This window comes from Siniperca chuatsi, linkage group LG10 (assembly GCF_020085105.1).
Source record: "Siniperca chuatsi isolate FFG_IHB_CAS linkage group LG10, ASM2008510v1, whole genome shotgun sequence".
NCBI lineage: Eukaryota > Metazoa > Chordata > Actinopteri > Centrarchiformes > Sinipercidae > Siniperca > Siniperca chuatsi.
Window position 1 is genome coordinate 25778632 of NC_058051.1, and position 19705 is coordinate 25798336.

The window sequence follows — 19705 nt, forward strand, 5'->3', positions numbered from 1 at the left end:
ACTTCGGGCATCTTTCGGTAAGGTGTTTTTTTTTTTTGTGGGGGGTGGTACATTGCAAATTGCCACATGGTTTTATGTTTACAACAAAGTGCTTAGTTAAAAAAAAAAACATTTCTTCTTAGTATAGTCCTAAATGTTGTTCTAAGACTAAAATTCTGAATTATACACAAATGTTTCTTAATTAATTAATAATTCATGTTTTTCTTTGGGCGGAAACGGTTAACTCCATAATGAGCTGGAGTGTGAGGGGGCTGGGTTTAAACGCGCAGTGTGCCAGTGGCAGCGTACACACACTACTGTACACTGATGGAGCCGCTAATCTATGTCAGTCCGGCAGAGCCCTGAGAGAAAGTCGCGCTGCGGGTCTGAACTGGCACTGCGAAATTACACCGTCGGACGATGGCAAGCCCGGCCACGGCTTATCCATAACCTGCGTGTAGCCTACTGTAGAGCAGCCTGGAGGACGTTGAATCCCGAACTGAAGGAATGTGCCATTTCATTGACACGGTCTAGTAAAGTAACATTAGGAGGTCAGTGCAGATGCTGAAGGCTCTGCTGCGAAGTTTACGCACTGAATTTGCAATTACTCGCGGTAATGAAGGTTTGTACTTGAATGAATGACGCCGCCGCTTAACAGGTTTCGTAGGCAGATGTATTTAGGGAATTGGAAGAACTAGTGAATGTAAAATTATTGAGGCATCTCCGAAAACGCAGGCTTTGTCCAGATAGAGCATTTGGAAGCATTATTTTTAAATTTTTTATTTATTTTTTTACTGTGGATGTGAGTCTAGCGCATCAGTTAAAACCCAGAAGACAGCAGCCGCGCTGGAGGGAACGGGATAACCGGGAGATCCAGTTTAAATGAAGAGGTGAGTGACGACCAACACGCTAGTTTAGGCAAAATCTGCTTCACAGTGTGTAAATATCTGTTTACATCCCACACGACTGTCATATGCGCTACAAACAAAAACAGCCACACTGTTCTGTAAAGGGCTAATTTCCGACACTGCGGAGAGACAACTGAAGAGAGACATTTTTCATTTTAGGCTGCAGGCTCTGATAAGGTAGCAGCCTGTTTCAATATTTCATTGTAGCTTTGCCACAGCTCACAATTTGAAATGAATGATGATGTGTGACCATAAAATATATGGTTTACAAACAACTGCACTGTTTGTGCTTATAAAATAATTTCATTGGAACTGTACATCAGGCTTTACACTCAGGTGTTGCTCTGGATCCTTTACATTACTACCATTTATGCACTATTCTCATTCATTAGAATGTAGCTGCCTCCTAATGCACCATTATTATTAAGTTACAACCTGTTTTACAGACGTGATACTTCCACTTAGCATCATTCTTGCTGATGATCTGCTTCTGGTTTGTGTTAGTAACATCTTGTTCTGGAGTATTTCATGAAGTTACTTGACCGGCAGAGTTATTTTTAGAGTCTTTATGTCCTAATGCTTGCAATGATCACAGTGCTAGAACGATTTTGATTTGTTGGACTTGATTGTGATTGCAAAATTCACAGGCATGCTGTTTTACACAGTGTTCACACTGTTTTATATTTATAGAATACATCAGACTACACATAGAGCGTGTTTGTTTGTTTTAGATGTAATATGCTGACTGGTACAGACCTGGACCTGTGTGTCACTGCAACAAGTGAACCTTGAGTCTGTAGTTGGAGCTGATTATCAGTAAAATTTCTCACTTTTTATGTTCACAAAAATATATGTACTGTGAGTTAGTTTCACAAGGTCACTGATTTGGTTTGCATCATTTAATTCTATACATTTCCTGACGGATTTAGTCTCTTCTCAGGTGCTAAAACCAAAAACCAAAATCGCAACAAAAAAAAGAACAAACAAAAAAAACACTATCTGATATATTGTTGCCAACTGGCATCAATTTAGGATTCCAGATCGACTCTAGACCTCATCTGTCCTATTCAGCAGATGCACCTACAAATCTTCATTCTCTGTCAGACTGCCAGCGCTCCGGCAAGCACCCATGACAATGACTCTAAAGAAAATAAATGTTGTCTTAAGTAGAAAATTGCCTTACATTTGCATGAAAATAACTTACATCTGCCACGACTGACGGGTAGCATATTAATCCCTCTGCCCGTGCAATCAAAACCCGTTCCTTCTTGGTGAAATCATGTTTTTTGTGCATCTGAAGCGTGACCCACTCACATCATTATTTTAATATCCATCTCAAAGTGAAACAGCAGTTTGACCCCAAAGCAGCCACCAGAGTGGAAATTGTTGCCTTTGGAAGAACAAACCAGCTCTCAGCATTGGTTTGATATCACAAGCTGATTATATTCACCTAATTAACTCCAATCTAATGAAAAAAAAATCCTAATTCACTGATAGCGTGGTGCTGCCACTGAGCAATCAGCCCCCTCTGACCAGCAGCTGTTCTATGATGATTTTATACAGGTCTGTTAGCTCTGCTTTGGCTCAAATTTATTTTTGTCATTTATGAACCGACAGTAACCTTATACACAAGTTTATTGCTGCAAACTCGTTCCTTTTGAAGACTAGATCATACCAATGAATTGCTGTTAAAAATATTTCCAAAGCTGTTGTTGATAGTCTCTCTTTACTCTGAAAAAGCAATGAATCGCAGTCAATTTGTTTTCTTTTTAAATAATGGAGAATATGAGCAAAGATGTTAAGAATTCTGCTCAATGAATCACTTTCAAGTGATGCCTTTGAAGGCATGCCATCCAAGAAAGCCTTTCGAGAACCACAACATCATACATTCATCCAATCAATAAGGTTAACCTCACCAAGCTGGAGAGAAATTACTTCAACTGGACAAACTTAGATCGGGCTTTGTGGAGTAACGGTTGATGTTTCTCTGCCTCTGCCTCTCCACTTCACCTCTCTGTAGGGGGCTGCAATATTTTGATTGGATTTACGGTGAAGATGTGTGGTCAGCAAGGTATTCTGTATTTAATATTTCTGATGTTGGAGTGCTTTGCATAAGTCTGTTCAGGACTACCACATTTCCCCAGAGAAAATATTCAGGTCTTGCGTTCTATGATAGTGTTGTTTTCACCATATGCTCAAACACACACATTATTGATTTATTTTAGTCAGGATTGTGTCTTCGTTCCAAACATTTCATCTTGATTTTTGGAATGGCCATTATTGTGTACCTCTGACTATGAAATCTCATTTTCTCAAGAGGAATTGCACCCTCTAATGTACAGCTACAACCTCCTCCATCAGCATCTATCAGTATCTGCGACAAACTCTGCTGATTGGCGCACACGGCTCAAGAGCGTCCTCTGTTGATGAAGAGCAAAGGGCCTAAACGACAAGCCGAGTTAATTATCGGGCCACAATGCGAGCACACAGCCTCTTTCCATTCAGTGCCTTCCACTTATACCACTCAACAACTATGATGGCATTACAAACAAATTTTTTAACTGCATGATTTGCTACTGAATGAGTTGTTACTGCCTTTCTGTGTGCTGTGTCACCACCAGCATTCACACACTGCCTGCTCCTCTTTGGAGTCCCCCCTTAAGGCAGCCAGACTCACCACAGTTTAGCTTGAGAGATTCTGACACGTCGCTACGCATGCAGGCAGAATCCTTGACCTATTTCTTAATGAGTGAATACTGCAAATGCGCTCAGCGGCTGTGTATTCTGCAACGAACCCCCCACACACACACACGCACACACACACACACACACAGCGACCCCCACCATCCCAACTGTCTTTTGCTTGCACACACACATGCAAACACGCAAACACATGCAAATAATGGTGCTTTTGTGAGTTCACTGACTCACTCTCCCAGAGATATAGGTCCTCCCTTTCCTATCTGCTGGAGTGTACAAATAGTGAGTGAGTGTTTGTTTTAATGAAATTGGCCTCTCGTCTTCCCTTACTGTGGGCTGTTTATCTGAACCTCTCAACTGTCCAGCTGTCACAACAGAGAACTCAATCTCCTTGACCCACACACACGCTCCACGCAGTCAGCCTTGTTATGTGCATGTCTGAGTCTGGAATCCGCGTTTATGGCGAGCATGTACGTGTGAGGATTGACATAAGGGAGATCTGGATCTGTGGTGACATTGATCAAGTGGAGTGCAGCCAGGGAGAACATTTAGTCTGAGAGGGGTCTGGCTTCAGTGGAATGCAGAAGATCACAACTGCCTCGTTCTCTTCATCCGCGTAGAAGGCGGCATTCTCTCACTCATCTTCTGTGCTCGCCATCTCTCCTCTGGATAATTGTAAATAACGTGAGTTTTTCTACCTGTCTCTGACGCTTCAAGCACCAGATTCAGCAGTAGAGATAGTCTCTCTGGGCGATGATTATCCTAACAAACGTTCGTTTAAGCTGTTGTTGGCTGCAGAGGCAGTACTCTGCTGATATGTTGATTCAGGAGTGTAGGAACTGAGAAGTCTGTCTCTCTACATCTGGTATAAGATGACACTAACAATTGTTACAATGATTCCGATACTGATACTCAGGTATCAGGCTAAAATTGGGAACTGATATTGGAGAGCATCCTCACTGTTACAACATGATGATGATCAACAGAACTTATGACGGAAAGCAAAGCAAATTGATTTTCAGACTCTCTCCATTACATAGTTCAATCTCTTTCATGGAGAAATAGATCATTTTTCATTTACATCCAAAAAGTCCTAGATAACACTCTGTGTACATTTGGTTAAAGTGTTGTGTTGATACATTCCAACACTCCCCCTGCTCTGTGCCAGAGAGTAAAATCTAGTGTTGCATATCGTCTTGTAAATTGATATTATAAGCAGATATCATAGATCTTAAGATACAGCATTACTCTTTGATAATTCCCACACAATAGCAGATGTTAGAAAACACCAGAGGACTCCATTTAATGGTCTACTCATGCTGCTGTAGCCATTTTCATCATCTTGAGTAGTTGTGCGTGTAGCCAGTGACTTATTGAATCGTTGAAACCATTTTAAATTGATGACTACAGGCCACTACATTGTTAAGTAGCAGCTTTCCCAGTACGAGCGACACATAACACAGAGTGCAAAAATCAATGCCACTCCTTTGCATTTCATTTCATGACACACAGGGAGACTGTACTTTTTTTTAAATGTGTGAGTACTTGAATGAAAAAAGCCACCTTTTCTGTTGCAGTGTTTACTGTGCTTGGGTTTTTTTCTTTGATAGGCCCGTTGAGTGAGTTTGTTTCCCCATCTCTGTCAGGATGCTGGTTGTTTTGTTTTTTTTGTTTTTTTTGCAAGAAGAAGGCAGTGTGTGTGTCCGCAGCTACCAGACAGGGTCCAGCCAGTCTCATCAGAGGACCGTCAGGGAACGGTTAACAGTCGTCCCTCTGCCAGGCGCAACCGTGGCCAGTCCAGATCCTGCTCTCTCTATTGATGGCAGCAAGTTAGCAATGAACCCCAGTGTGCACTCTGCTGTCCCAAAGGCTTGCCAGCTTGCTGAAACAAAGCCTTTTGTAGGACCGCTGAATCCAACAGATGGAGAAATGGACAGTAAATGAAAGTAGAGGGAAAAGGGAATAAAGGAATTTAGTGGAGCATGTTTGCGGGTAGGCATTTAGGCTTCTCCTTTGGGAAGCCTAACACCCTCACAATGCAATACTGGCAGAACTTAAATGTTCTCTTGTTGACATGCTGCAAGAGCGGCTTTGGGCCCCTATGTGAGTGGAGAAGGCAGTCTGCTCACGAGGGCTCTCCAGGGCCTGGGAAGCCTTTATTAAGATGTTAATGGATCTGCCTTCATGACACATTTCCATGGGACAGGATCCCTCGCCTCTGCCATTCTTTAGTGCCTCAATCTGCCTGCCACAATCATCAGTCTCTCCCCCTCACACAAGAGCCTGTTTAGGTATTCAGCCCCATCTCCACATTCCCCTGCCCAGGCGCTCTCACTCTATCTGATCTCTGCTGTCACAAGCCATCCTATATTTTACCACGTGTAACAAAATTACGTGATGCCAGCGATAAGGGCAGCAATCCTGGCACAGGGACCCGTAGAATAACAAGTCTGGCTATTTGTTTGTCACTGATCTTCACACCGGTTGGAAGTCAGACTGTCACCCCAGCAAGCCATGAGGGCTGTTATGATTTTTTTTTCAAACACTGTCAGCTGGTAGCTTGTTTCTAGGACACTACCTACATTGCTTCTCTCAGTCGCCTTAGCCCTCAAACTGCTCCCAAGGCTGCCCAGTGCAGCCCGAGCTGCTTAAGAAAAAAACAACAAAAAGAAAGGGGAAGAAAGACCTTGAGCTTTACATAAAAATGCTTTGACTCACTTCATTTTCATGAAAGGAACTGAATGCATTGTCCCAACCATTTTCTCTTTTCACATCCGTTTGAATATAAGTCAGTTTACCCTGGCACCATCAATAATCAATTAGCTGGTGTCATGGGAGGATGTGCTGTTTTGTTTGGTGGAAACTTGACAATAAGTGAGCAACAAAAAGGAGCAGGAGAGAGAGGCAGAGTGGGAGGGGGCTTGTGTTAGACGCCAAGGGGCAGCTGTCAGGAGCAGATGACAGTGTGTGTGTGTGTGTGTGTGTGTAATTTGTGCTTGGATGCGTGTGTTTGTGTCCATTTTAATTTATTTTTGTTTGACTGCATGGCACATGTGTCTTTTGTGTGAGTGTGTGGAAGATGAGGCACCAGAGGTAGGCAGTACGGGCAACACCATTACCACGCTGCCCACACTGCCCCCTGGTGATGAGGATGCCCCTGCCTGGCACTGTCGCCATGGTTACTGCAGGAAAAGGGGTGCAGACATTGCTTGTCTAGTCTGCTCATGTGCCATAGGGAAGCCCGGCCAACAGCAGCTTTGTCCTTCTACTATATACACTGCGGTCCAATTACAACTAGGACCATTTTCAACTAAAAGTGGCCTATTATGGCCATTTCAAAGCAGCGTGTGTCAAAAAGATGAAAGACTGACCCATGCTAGTACTTGCTCAAGAACTGTAAAATCCAGCAGGTCACTGTATTTACATTAACTTAATTCTGTCTATGCTTCCTTTGGGGTTGTAGGCAACACAGCACTCAACTTCCCTTGTTTTGCTCCAAGGCTCAGTGACATGTAGATACCTGCAACTATGCTCTCTTCATTGTTACTATTTTGCAGTGAGGCATGGCCTTATCTGGGTGGATAGCTCTTCTCAGTGTGAGGCAGTAGCCTTAACTCATCCTCAGCCCTTAGCAGAGAGGAGAAGAGAAGAAAAGGAAAGGGGAAATATGGCCTTCCAAATTCATTCCTGAGTGAGATAGCGAACAGAAAACCCTGTCTGGAAAAGTCCTTCCCCTTCTTCTTCTATCTTGTTCCTTATCTCGCACCACCCCCCCCCCCACACACACACACACACACACAAACACATCCTCTTCATAAACCTTTTCCACTGTTGTAGACCAAAGTAAATTGTGGTAAAGTGATGATGAAGGACCTGAAAACTCCCACAACTTCAAAACATAGAATGTGGCCCACTGTGGCGTGTTATTTCCCTGCAATGTTGGTAGAAGCATAAAGGCAAACAGTTACACTGAATAAGTCAGTTGCTACTTGCAAAACTGCATGGAAGGTCCATATTTCTTTAACTTGAATGCTTGGTCAGTTTGTGAAGGTACTAGGAAGGAAGGATCTTGGATGTATCATGAAAAAAGTTTGGTCTAAAGCTACTGCCGCCAGTCCTGCAACTCCAGACTCTTTACTTTGGCCCAAGGTGATTTATAGTGTCCAGGCCAGGGGAAATGAATTCTCCCCTGGGATAACAGTTATGTTTATGCATGAATACATGACTCTGATCCACACACTGAAGCCAGTGGGAGAAAAGGGATGAAAGGTACTTAAAAAGGGAGGCAGCTTGTCATAGAGCCCACACAAAGTCTGTGAGGATGTGTAGTTGCTCTCCTGGCATGCTCAGGGCAAAACCGTTAATAACATTTTATGAATGTAATTGCTTTTGTTGTTGATTTTGACCTTGGCCTGACCTTAAAGATTATAGCTTTGTACACCATAAGCATAGGGCTTTGTGGAATGTGTGGGAACAATAAATCCTGTTTTCCCCTCGATGTATTTCTGGTAGCCCGTCTTATCCAATGATATCAACAAAATGGCCATTGTGAACCATGCTGTACAAACTAAATTGAGCTACAGTAACAGTGTCCTTGCCGAATGACTTGTATTTGTTCCTGCCAGCCAAACATTATCAAGATGAATCTATCAGACTGGAAGTTAGATGTTGTTGTTTCACTACTCTTACTTCCCCTTGCCCCTTGCTATCAAAGGGAAACAGTGCATTTACGCAGTGGAACAGCGGGAGCTCGCCCAGACAGACACATTATTCTGACTCTGTCATAACCAATGAAATGTGAAACATGACAGCAGCGTATTCATGTAACCTGCATTAGATGAACAGGAAAATCATTAACATAGAGTAAGTGACACGATGTGATATCACGCCATGCAAAACACATTATCAAAAATCACTACCTCTTCACACATCAGCTGCAATGTAGGTCAGAAGCATTGTCTTTTCTGTAGTGTTTAAGGAGAATGAATCAGGATATCTGAGACAATTATTCAGAGTGTGACAGCCAAGCTTTTTGCAGCAGAGGACTTGAAATTCTTGTGTTGTCCGTGAAGATGTTGATTAAATATGACTGCTCTGAAACATTTTAAGGGAGGCAGAAGGTAGAAGAAGGGAGGGAAGTGAGCGGAGAGAGTGAGAAAGGCAGGGGACTGGGCAGGTTTATACTTGAAAGCAATGATTGAGCATCCTTTCTTGTCTTAATCTGCAACAGTTAGGTATTTACACTGTAGGAGCTAATGCTGTTAACCAGCTGATCCACAAAGAAGGTGCTTTCAAAGGATATTTGACACGTTACTGCCGCTACAGCCTCGATTTTACCAGACACCTTTATTTCCTCATTCATCTCTCGGAGAGAACAAGAGTAACGCTGGAAATTAAGAAGACTTTTTCTCATTGTAGAAGGCATCTCTGAGCTTGTAAGTACAATGTTTACTGTTAACTACTTTGCACAAGCCTCATTGCCTCTGCTGCCGCAAGCCCTCCCCCACATTTCACAGAGAACATGTTCAACCTGACAGGGGTGAATAGGTGAGCTGAATTTGCATTTTATTACAAAGCATGCACAATGTTTCAGGCATTCTTTTTTGTGAACATAATGTTGAATATAAACAATTTGCTTTTGCAGGGTTTCAACTTCCTTAATGAATGTTTTTATTCACAAAAAAATTTCACATATCGCTGAAGAGGAGCATTTGATCAGCATAATAAAGCATTCATTTTAGTTAGTTTTTTCTTTTTGAGGGGTACAATAAATGATTGATTCTTTGTTTTTTCAAAGCGGGTGATTAACAGTACACAGTGTCATCTCCTCCTCGTCCACCCCTCCCTTTCTTCAGTTCCCTCTCTTCATTCTCCCCTGTTTATTTAGGGGGTTGGGGGAGGTGGAAGAGTGAGAAGCAGTGAGAGAGCTGGCTGGAGGGATGCCAGAGGGGACTGGCATGTGGCTTAGATGCCGGGAAATGTCAGCACATTTTCACATTCACCTGCGTTTTGGGACCTTAGCCCGCATTCTGCTGTGCATCCTCAGAAAAATAAAATTAGAAAATTGAGAGGGGCTGCTGGTCTACGTCTCACTGCTGAATAGGTCCAAAGTACACATAAGCACATTCGTACTGATTTAAGTGCATGCTTCTTCTTACCACAGTGTAAATCCTCCATGGATTCCTTGTGTGCAGACATTGACAAGCCTGATAAAGGACACCTTGCCTTTGTTTGTTTTGCCAAGGCTACAGTGTTTGTAGGTTGTGTCATACAAAGCATTAGTAGCTTCAATGGCTTAAGGTCTGAAAAGCTGAATTGCTGTGTGTTTGCCTGTCTGGCTCTCTGAGGCGCTGAACATGTACAGTAACTTTGTGTCAAGGTAAACAACCCCACCTCTCTTTGTACACTACTCCTTGATGCAACCATTCAGAAAAAGGAAAGCAAAGAACACAGACTTAAACTTCCTTTATAACAGCACCAGTGCTACACAAAGAACCTGTTTATAACATAATGCAACATCTGAGCTGCAACATTTAGCACATTTACTAGGAATGTCTTTAAATGAAAGGAAATGGAGAGGAATTATCCAAAGTGCATTAGTATGTATGACTTAATTTAACCGAAACACTGAGCATCATCCACACGATTACTCTACTTGAGGAAGATACTGTCATTGATAATTTATTTTAGTGGGATGGCATGTGTAGATGAGTGACTGATTTTCTGATTCAGATGATAAGAATGCACATATTGGACAAAAGACAAACTGGAACATTTCTCCTGCAGGCCCACACATTTACCTTATGACTGATCAAGGTCAGGGGTCGCTCTTAGTAGCACTGACTGTAAGAATGCACTGAAATCTAGCATGCCCAACCTCTGGTATAAAACAGAGGAAGAAACGGGGGGGTCTGGGTTTTTTTTTACTTGGGACACTGAGTCAGACAGGAAGAGGAGAGGAAGCTGGAAGGGAGGGACGGAATAGGAAGGCAAATCTGTTTTCGTAGAAGTCAAGGCCGCTGTGTGCCAGGCAGAGGTATAACTAAGTGAAGAAGTAAGTAAAGAAAACAGAGAGCTTGGGAATAGCTGACTAACTAGCCCTGCTTCAGCGATCTCACAGGATGTGCAGTATAGGCTTGTAGACAGTGGCGGCTAGGTAGGGCTGTGCCACATCCAATCAATTTCAGCAAACATCCCAGTATGACTTCATGCAAAAGAAGTGAATGTATCAAAAAAGAATTCCTACTTTGCAGTTAAATATTTAACAATTATTTTATTCCAACAATAATTAAATCAGTAAGTAACACTGTGACAAACACATCAGGACATCTTATTTTGGCCACCCACACAGGCAAATTCAGTATAATATAAAACATGTAATAGAAAATATTTCTTTCTTGAGATGCCCCTACGGACCTTGTTTTGTTGGGGAAACCAATAGGGAGGTAAAGATTAAGTTGCTATTCAGATACTTGTAGATTTGTAGGTGTAGAGATAGTAAAGTTCAGCAATGTTCTGCATCAGAACTCTCACAAGTGAATTAAATTAAATTATACTAAAAAATAAATTGTGCGGTCCCTGATAACCAATACAACACAGCTAACAGAAGGAAATACCCAAAATAACAACATAAACAATCTTGTAAATATCAATTGACCTCAAACACATGGAATAATTTGAGATTTGTTTTAAAATGTCGACTATGCACATTGCACAAAAAGGTAGACTCAAAAGAACCACAAAACTAAACACAATTGATTATTTTGGTTTTTATCCACCTCCTCTTGGTGTTTCGTCACTGCGATCCTGTGGCTGTCATCTAGCTGCATAGCGATGTTCACTCTGCCTAATGTGGCTAACGTTAGCTTGACAGAATTATCTGTGTGTCCTGGTGTTCTCATGTTGCCTTACTTTCTCAGACAGGTGCTTTATATGCCTCACTCCTGTAACTGTCCGTTGTTTAAAAAAGCAAGCATGGAAAGCAAAATAAGGCATTAGCATGACTGCATCCAGCTAGCCAGGCCATTCTGGTGTACGAGAAGCCTCGCATACACTGCTTCTCTTTCTCGCTAACCTGCTGTCTGATTGCAAGGTCAGGTTGATCTGGGCCCAGCTCTTTCACCTGTAGTTTCTCCGCCAAAGTTCTCCTCTCAAACGGATCTTGGAGGAGAGAATTTCCAGAGTTAGGGTTGGTTCTTGGAGGAGTAAGTTAGTGATCGCGGTCGCCATTGTCATGTAGTTAAAATGCAGCCTGTAGGGTTCCTGACCTACTAGCAGTGGCTCACTTGGGGCGCCCTTTTTGGATTAGATTTGAGGACGCTGATTGGCTAAATTTTATGTCATACGTTCATAGCTTTGGCTAAACTGCTACTCAGACCCGCCTCCTGTGGCCGATTTCTCCATCGCCCCAGAGCTGCTGAGACATGCAGACAGGCGGAGGGGATGTGTAGGAAAAGCATATATGTTGTGCAGATGATTTTCTATCATATTTTACACATATTACTGGGTGCATTCCATATTTCAAACACACAAATGTTGACAATTTATTATTATTATTAGTAGTAGAAGTAATGGGTTTTTTTGAAGCTCAAGGGCTCAAGGAGGGTGGCGACATAGCGCCCTCTATTGGCCAGTCGCCACTGCTTGTAGATGATCTAGGTGTGTGTGGAAGTGTAATACTCCAGACTGATGGGAAAACTCTCTCATTGACTCTTCCCAGCCAGACTGAAACAGCAGTGAACCAACCACCAAGTGTCCTAATTAGCCCACTTCAGCATGTTAGTCTGCCCCAGCTGCTCCTATTTATGTTACTGATGAAATGCTGAATGGGGCTGTTTTTCCCCTTCGTTACATTTTCTCGAGGGTAGCAAATAGTCGATTTTATCGTTTTTCTCTTTCCTGTTTTTTTTGCAGTGAGTATGATTATATGTTTTGCCTACCACTGATGCAGTTTATGGGGAGCAGCAGCAGCAGGGCTGTTTTGTTTGGCTAAAAGGGTGACTGCCAAGTACCCTACCTCATGTTTTGCCCCTGTCTCCCCCAGCTAAGAAATGACAAAATGTGGTGATAGAAGGAAATGCTCAGGCTGCCCACTGCTGTGTTTATGCTGACTCTAACGTGGGCATCAATTTCATCATATCCTCTGCCACAGCATACTTATCATCAAGAGGTTTCAGTTACATCTCTCAATTGGATGGAGAGGGGCTGGCTCGCTTGCCGAAGCCTCATTTTACTGCTTCACTAAACCCGTGGCCCAGTATGATCGCTTTTAAAGCAGTCAAGCCACAGCTTCATCTCTCCCTCAGCTTCATCATCTACGTGTGCGGGCTAAGGAAAAAGTTAATGTGAGGTAAAAGCCGCCACTGAGGAATTCAGATCGCCTGGGTTTGGCATTGGTCATACTGACCAAGCATGGGAATGCTGTTTTCTTTGATTTATTTTCAGTTATTATTGCTCTGTCTGTTCATGTTCTTTATTGCTGTCTTTTTTCTCTTGATATTGCTCTTTCTTTCCCTCCCCTCTTTATTGCTCTTTTTCTTGCCTCTTTCTTTTTGCCTGTCTGTCTTTTTGTCTCTCTCTATTTTGCACTGTGGGATATGGTCCCAGCCTGCCTCACTTCCTTAACAATGAAACAGATGCAAATTTTAATCATCTTACTAGCAGAGATTAGTCTTTGATCAAACTTAATGCTCAGAAAGCAACTGCTGCTTTCAGAGAGTGGCTGTGCTTGTAAATGGGATCTGGTGACTAAGGCAATGCAGGATACTCCACTTGAGAGCTGTTACACTTAAGCCCTTTATGCATGTATTTCTCTTGCCCAACATTTTACATGATGTGCAGTCAAAGCATTGTAAGAATTACAGTCCATTTCAAACTAGAGCTGGATTTAGACAATTCCTGCTATGAATGTCAATGTCTTTCCCCCTCAAGACCTACTTATGCGCATGCAAGTGTGTGTGATTACATCAGTGACATGCTTTACAGAGATCCAAGCCTCTCCGCTGGGTGCCTATATCAAGATGTAGTACAAGAAGAATACTGACGGACAGTTGTTTGAGGCTCAGTGGCCACATATAAAAGATGCTCTCCAGTGTCTGTCTGAAGAATATGGATGGCCTGACTATCTCTGTGTTATATCTACAGGAGAGCAGGGGACAGATTCAGGAGCCTCTGGCCTGTGAAAATGAGTGTGAACCACTTATTCCCAGTTCACTGATGTAGTGGACGGGCTGTAGTAGCACTTCATACAGCTCTGACAGATTCAGAGCGGCTCTGACAGCCAGCAATCTTGTACAGTACAAGCATCGTACATCGTCACCGCGGTTGCCTCAGTCACCTCTATCTCATTTCAGGCTGCTTGACTTTTCTTGGTTCACCAAAAAGGGCAGAGGCCCAGCTTAGAGTTACTGCAGGTGTAATGACTGTAGGAAAAGAAGGAGCGTTAAGGGAGGTAGGAGCAAGAAAAAAGCATACTAGGCAAGTAATATTCTGTGGTGTCCAAGGTTTTTCTGTATCGCCTGGCCGTTTAAGGCTACAAAATATAATCCCAAGAAGTCCATAGGTCCATTTCTGTTTTCCCTCTTGTCCATTTGACTTTGAACATAATGAGTATTGGACCTCTTCCCCTCCTGATCCGTTACTGCTCTCTGTGCGTCATCACAGTCGTGGACGATAATGCTCATACAAACGCTGCCTCAATCTCTTGTGTATTATACCTTCACAGCTATAGTGAATAATACCATGCATTGCTATTACCCTGCCAACACACTATTTTTCATCATAGACCTTCTAGGTCACCATGACATTCTATCCCCCCACCTTCCCACTGCTCACCCATCCTACTATAAGCAGGTGCGGAGCAGTTGTGCCACATGTATAATAAATGTGCTTCACAGTATTTTGTGCATGCCTGTACTCCAGGGCACATGCTATATGTCACTGCTGTGAACACTAGTCTTTTTATGTATTTTTTGCTGAGTTTCAAAAACATTCCCTCTATTTTTTATAAAGAGAAAAAATGTTGGCCATTTCAGAGCATCCATGTCAAATTATTTTGTACTTGTGAAGTATCGTAAGTAGTGTTCAGTAGTACAATATACTTGTGTAATTAAATAAACATCTGATATGTTTCTGATAAGTTTGTAACATTTATAATGTTGATAGAGAAGTGCTTGCTGTGGTGATATGCTGCTCGACTCTCAGGACTCTGGCTCACAGGAAACCAGCCAGTGCTGATTTTCCACCGTATCCCAGCCAGCGCTGCATCCTGTACGGGGTTCACACGGAACAGGCCGGAAGGCATGCGTGTGTGCTTCATCACTGATCCAGCAAGTCGCTCAGTCAGTCTGCGAGCTTGCTCTCTGAGCTCTGTCCCATCCTATTCTGTCCTGGCATGGCCTGGCTGCGGCTGCTGCACTCCAGAGGACGATCAGGTGGATTTTTATACATCCAGCATGTGCAAGGCTGAGCTAATGCTTACTGCAGCTCTCACTGTTTTATTATTCATATTCATTGCAAGTCCTAGTTGGACTTGCATACAAATGTGGTGTAAGCTTTTCTCTTAGCTGTGGTCTGTGGCAGCAGTTTTGTAACTTTGCTTCCCTATGTGCTAGACTTAAACCGTTTTTAGAATTTTTCAGAAAGCATTCCAAACCAGTCTGTGCTATTCTAGGAAGTTGTAGAAGTACGCTAGTAGGCAAAATTTCACCTTATCTTGCGGCTGTGGCTAAGTGAGCGGGTCGACCACCAATCGGAAGGTCGGCGGTTTGATCCCGGCTTCCCCCAGCCCACACGCTGAAGTGTTCTTGGGCAACACACTGAACCCCAAATTGCTCCCGAGGGCTGTGCCTTCAGTGTGTGAATAGGGTGAATGTGATATGTAGTGTGAAGCGCTTTGAGTAGTTGGAAGACTAGAAAGGTGCTATACAAGTACAGTCCATTTACCATCCCTATTACTCATGAACATGTAACCAATACATTATCTTCCGGTCAATAAACCCACTGAATTCTCTCATACATGTATATTTATTAAGTCAAGATTTGCTAATTAATTGTTACGCTTACAATTGTACTACAACTGTGGCACATATGGGCTCTATTCAACCTCTTGCTGCCTCTTAAAATAACTATAAAGTCTGCTGTATACACAGAGATGAGTACCATTGTTCTGTTGTGTGGTGGGCAGTCTTCACAGAAAACAGTACATTCTGCTTGCTAGGCATGTATCCTTCTGTGTGAGTAAGCACCCAATTTCCTCACCACATGCTGTTATTGCCTCTCATCCAAAGGGAGATTGGGCTAAGTAACTAGCCGCAGACTTGATTTTGTGGTGTTTTATCACCTCTGATGAAATTAGAGGGGCCTCTACCAGGCTGAGGTAGAGAGAGAAACAGACTGAAAGAGCAGGAGAGAGGCTAAACCCTTTGCAACTGTGTGATAATGCATCTGTTATATGTGCCTGAGCAGAAAAGGCCTGACAATAGGCCTTAAAGCTCCCCAGACAGTGCATTTGAGAGGCAGGCACCACTATGCTCTGGGTCACAGCAGGTCTTGAACACAATGAGTAAAGGTTTCCTTCCTCCTGTAAATATTACATAACAAACAATACAACCATTACATTAACTGAAATTTACTGTTACTTTACTGCAGAATTGTCAAGACTATTTACCAGGTGACGAGTGAAATGTTTTTAACATCATATAATGTTCAATCCCCAGTTTTTCAAGTGTTGTTACCATTGCTACTGTGAACAGACACAGACATCATACATAGTCAGTTCTTTCTTCACTTTTTCACAGGAAGCCTTATCTGTGCCATTATTTCACAGAGGCTGTCTGGTTTTGGTCAAACTCTAATGTTTGACCTTCTTTGACCCTTAATCGAGTTTATTGAAAAGACAGCGCAAGGACAAGGCATGATGTTTATACTCTTACACTCAGTCTGGAGGGAAGAAGAGCGGGTTATTGGGGTTGGGCAGTTTAACTTCTCACAAGTGCTTCCATTGCAATAAGTCATAGTCATGAGTGTGAGTTAAGCTAGCCAAGTGTGTGCGTCTTGAGCGACTGCTAACCCTGAGCAGACTGGGATTGTGAATGGACTACGACCTGAACTGGGCTTGCACCGGAAGAGCTAGTCATTGACCTGGTGACAGCCATATTTCCAAGCCTCCTATGTGACAGCAGGAAACCTTTCATGGCTGGAAGCCGAGTGTTTGTTTATACAGTCTTGCTGTGTTTGTCAAAATGTCAGTGAAGGAGTGTGGCTAGCTGTAAACATCATTAACCCAGCGGAGTCCCAGAGAATTGTCTGCTGTCCTGGATGAGCGTGAGGAACTTAAACGGCCACATCCACACTGACACAGACAGAGAGACAGCAACTTGTGCACACACACACATGCACTAACTGCAGCTCTAGACATCATCAGACAATCACATGACAGCTGAGATGAACAAATGACATTCTCCTACTATCAACAGACTGAAAACTGGGCTTTAACTCTGAACTCTTCATGAAGGAGCAAAGCGTGTTTTATGTGTCTTTGCCTAGTGTAAAGTTTTTTCTTTCCATGCCAGTGCCATGCACGCTGCCAGCCAGTGGTTCCAGAATTCAGAGTGGTGGGGGAGTAGAGATCACACACATTCAACTGTCATGTTAATTGCATTGACAGATAATTGATTTTTGTATGGATAGAGCTACAGCTGGCCCAGCAAGCGTTCACGGTTACATGTCTGTATTAAATCATAATTCCAATTGTCACTGATCAGAGTTAGATCACAGCCCCGGTCCATGGGTGTTGTATGTCATCATACAACACACCATATACTATCTCACCTGTCTAGCCTATCCCCTTTAAGCCATGTAACAATTCACAGTGATCTTTTACCATGTTTTTGATGGGGGAGCTTGGTAGAAGAGTGTTTCCTGCTGCGTTTTTCAGTGCCTGGGTGTTAGCCAACCCAGAGCAGCCTCATCCTCTCAGCCAGCGTGTGATTACAGAGCTAGAGCAGGCTATATCATACAGTCCTTAGATGAAACAGTAGCAGGAGAAACTGAAGGGATTAGTTTGACTGACAGGATTCCCATAATTTTCTCCTCCCCCCAGAAACTCTTACATAACTATCCCGGATTTTGGCTGCTGTCTACTGTGTGAAATAACAGGTCTCATTGTCTAATGAGTAGATATAGTATACATTTAAACCTAAATAATAGCACTATCTAGATTTTTGTTCACCTCCTTTTCTCGACATGTCTCTGCTTGTCGTCATTCCTCTCGCTCTTTGACCCCCTCAAGTGTGCCAGCCAGGCTGTGTAAATTTGCTCCAGATAATAGTGGACGTACCGTGCCAGCCTCTGGAGTTGTGGCTGCCGCTGTGGCTGTAACGGCTTGTTACCCAGCTGGAGTAATGGCTGCATGGCTCCCTCTGCTTCCTTCCTTCCTTCCTTCCTCTTTTCCCCTGTCTGCCCTGCTCTCCCTGTCTTTCTTTCATCTGTCTATCTCTCTTTCACACGCTCAAAGTGGGGGCACTGTTTTGTTTTGTCCTTCTCGTTCACTTTCACAGGCCATCATTCACTGTTTCTGTCCCCTTATCTCAATTTCTCTCTTGCTGTATTTTATCACTCGCCTTCCCCTTTTCCTCTTCCCTCCCTATCCTCCTCCCTTCTCTCAGTCCCTCTAGCAGTAGTAGCCTTGGCCACTGAGCCATGCTCCAGCACGACTCTGATCCCAATGAGACAAATGATGAAGCAGGGGGTAGGGCAGTGAGTGAATGCATGGGGATATACAGTATTTGGCTACTGAAATGGAAGCCATTTTTTTCATGGGATTGTCTTCATTAGTCTGCTTCTGTGAACCTGAAATGTTTCACTCACACTCCATGGAACGCGGGCTTAATCTCACACATTTCGGATCACTTGCAGAGCGGTTCGTGGTGCTTAACTGCAGATTTGGCATGATTATTTGACAGAAGCTTCTGTCCATCGGTGCCTCGTTCTTATTGGGCAACTGCACACCAAAGGTCAGAGTCCGTGCTTTATTTAGCAGAGTGCAGCTGCAGGCAGATAACACCTCTGTTGGGAGAGTCTGTTGATAAAGAAAGCAAATACATCAACACAAACCAGTGCACATAGACACACTCTATGAAAATGCCGGTGCTTTCATGCACACACACGCACTAAAACATGCACACATATGTCGTGCTGTGGCCTGCCCTTTGGGTTAATGTCATCTGTATCTTCTTGGCTCGGCTGCCCTCACCATGGCTAGTCCTCTCCTCTCTGTTCAACTCTGCAGCACATTAATGACCTAGAGTTTTGTAATCTGATTGCAGCAAGGCCAGACGAACTGAGCCATTCATCCATTTCATTCCAGTCTACTCCACACAGGACGCACAATTGCCTGCTCATTCAGACCAATGCGCCTCTGGCTGTCCTTTGCACCTGCTACCTGGTGCACCAGCCAAGTTCTTCACCAAGTCCATTTGTCTGCTTCAACAACTCTTAAATGTGCCATAAGATTTGGCCAGAAAGAAGCAGCTTAAGATATGAGAATTGTAATATATCATGGAAGTGCAATTTTGAAGTTTAGTTCACCATTAAAAATAGTGGCTTTACTAAAGCGCCTAATTTATTATTTAATTTATGAGACCATGTGAATTCATTTTCTTCTCACATTTCATTCCTTACTAATCCCTCCAAATACATATGAGGGTTCAAAATATAATCTATACCTTACAGTGTAGTGCAGTCCAATAAAACAAGATCTCAGCCTCAAAAATGACCAGTTACTGTAGCTATTGCCACACACATGCAACGCCTCTCAGACATAATCTCAACAATGATGATGATGAAAATATAATTTAAAATTTCTTTGGATTGGAGGAGATTCTGATTTTACAGGTGTTCATGATCTTGAATACAGTGTGTGTCTGTATATCTCTTATCTTTAGTAATTCATATAGACACGATTCATTTTCAAATTCATAAACCACTGAAACACACCACACCATAGGTACGTTACCTTTCATGTTGTACAACTGCATTCCTCCACATATGGCTTTCATTATAGCACTATATAGACTCTCACAGCGACTGGATCGTGCAGCATCGGCAACTCCAGGAAT

At 43.0% G+C, this 19705-nt stretch overlaps 1 protein-coding gene across 7 annotated transcripts in view; it reads left to right on the forward strand.

Annotated features, from left to right (window-relative positions):
• Positions 1 to 252: 252 nt before the first annotated feature.
• Positions 253 to 19705, forward strand: part of plxna2 (plexin A2) — a 164930-nt gene continuing 145477 nt past the window's right edge. For 4 of the 7 annotated variants that reach the window (XM_044212707.1, XM_044212709.1, XM_044212710.1 and 1 more), the window contains exon 1: positions 253 to 869. The gene's annotated coding sequence lies outside the window, so the exon portion shown is untranslated. Of the gene's footprint in view, positions 870 to 4252; positions 4272 to 8861; positions 9023 to 19705 lie in introns of those variants that run through there. The other 3 variants (XM_044212704.1, XM_044212706.1, XM_044212705.1) reach the window with 3 other exon arrangements.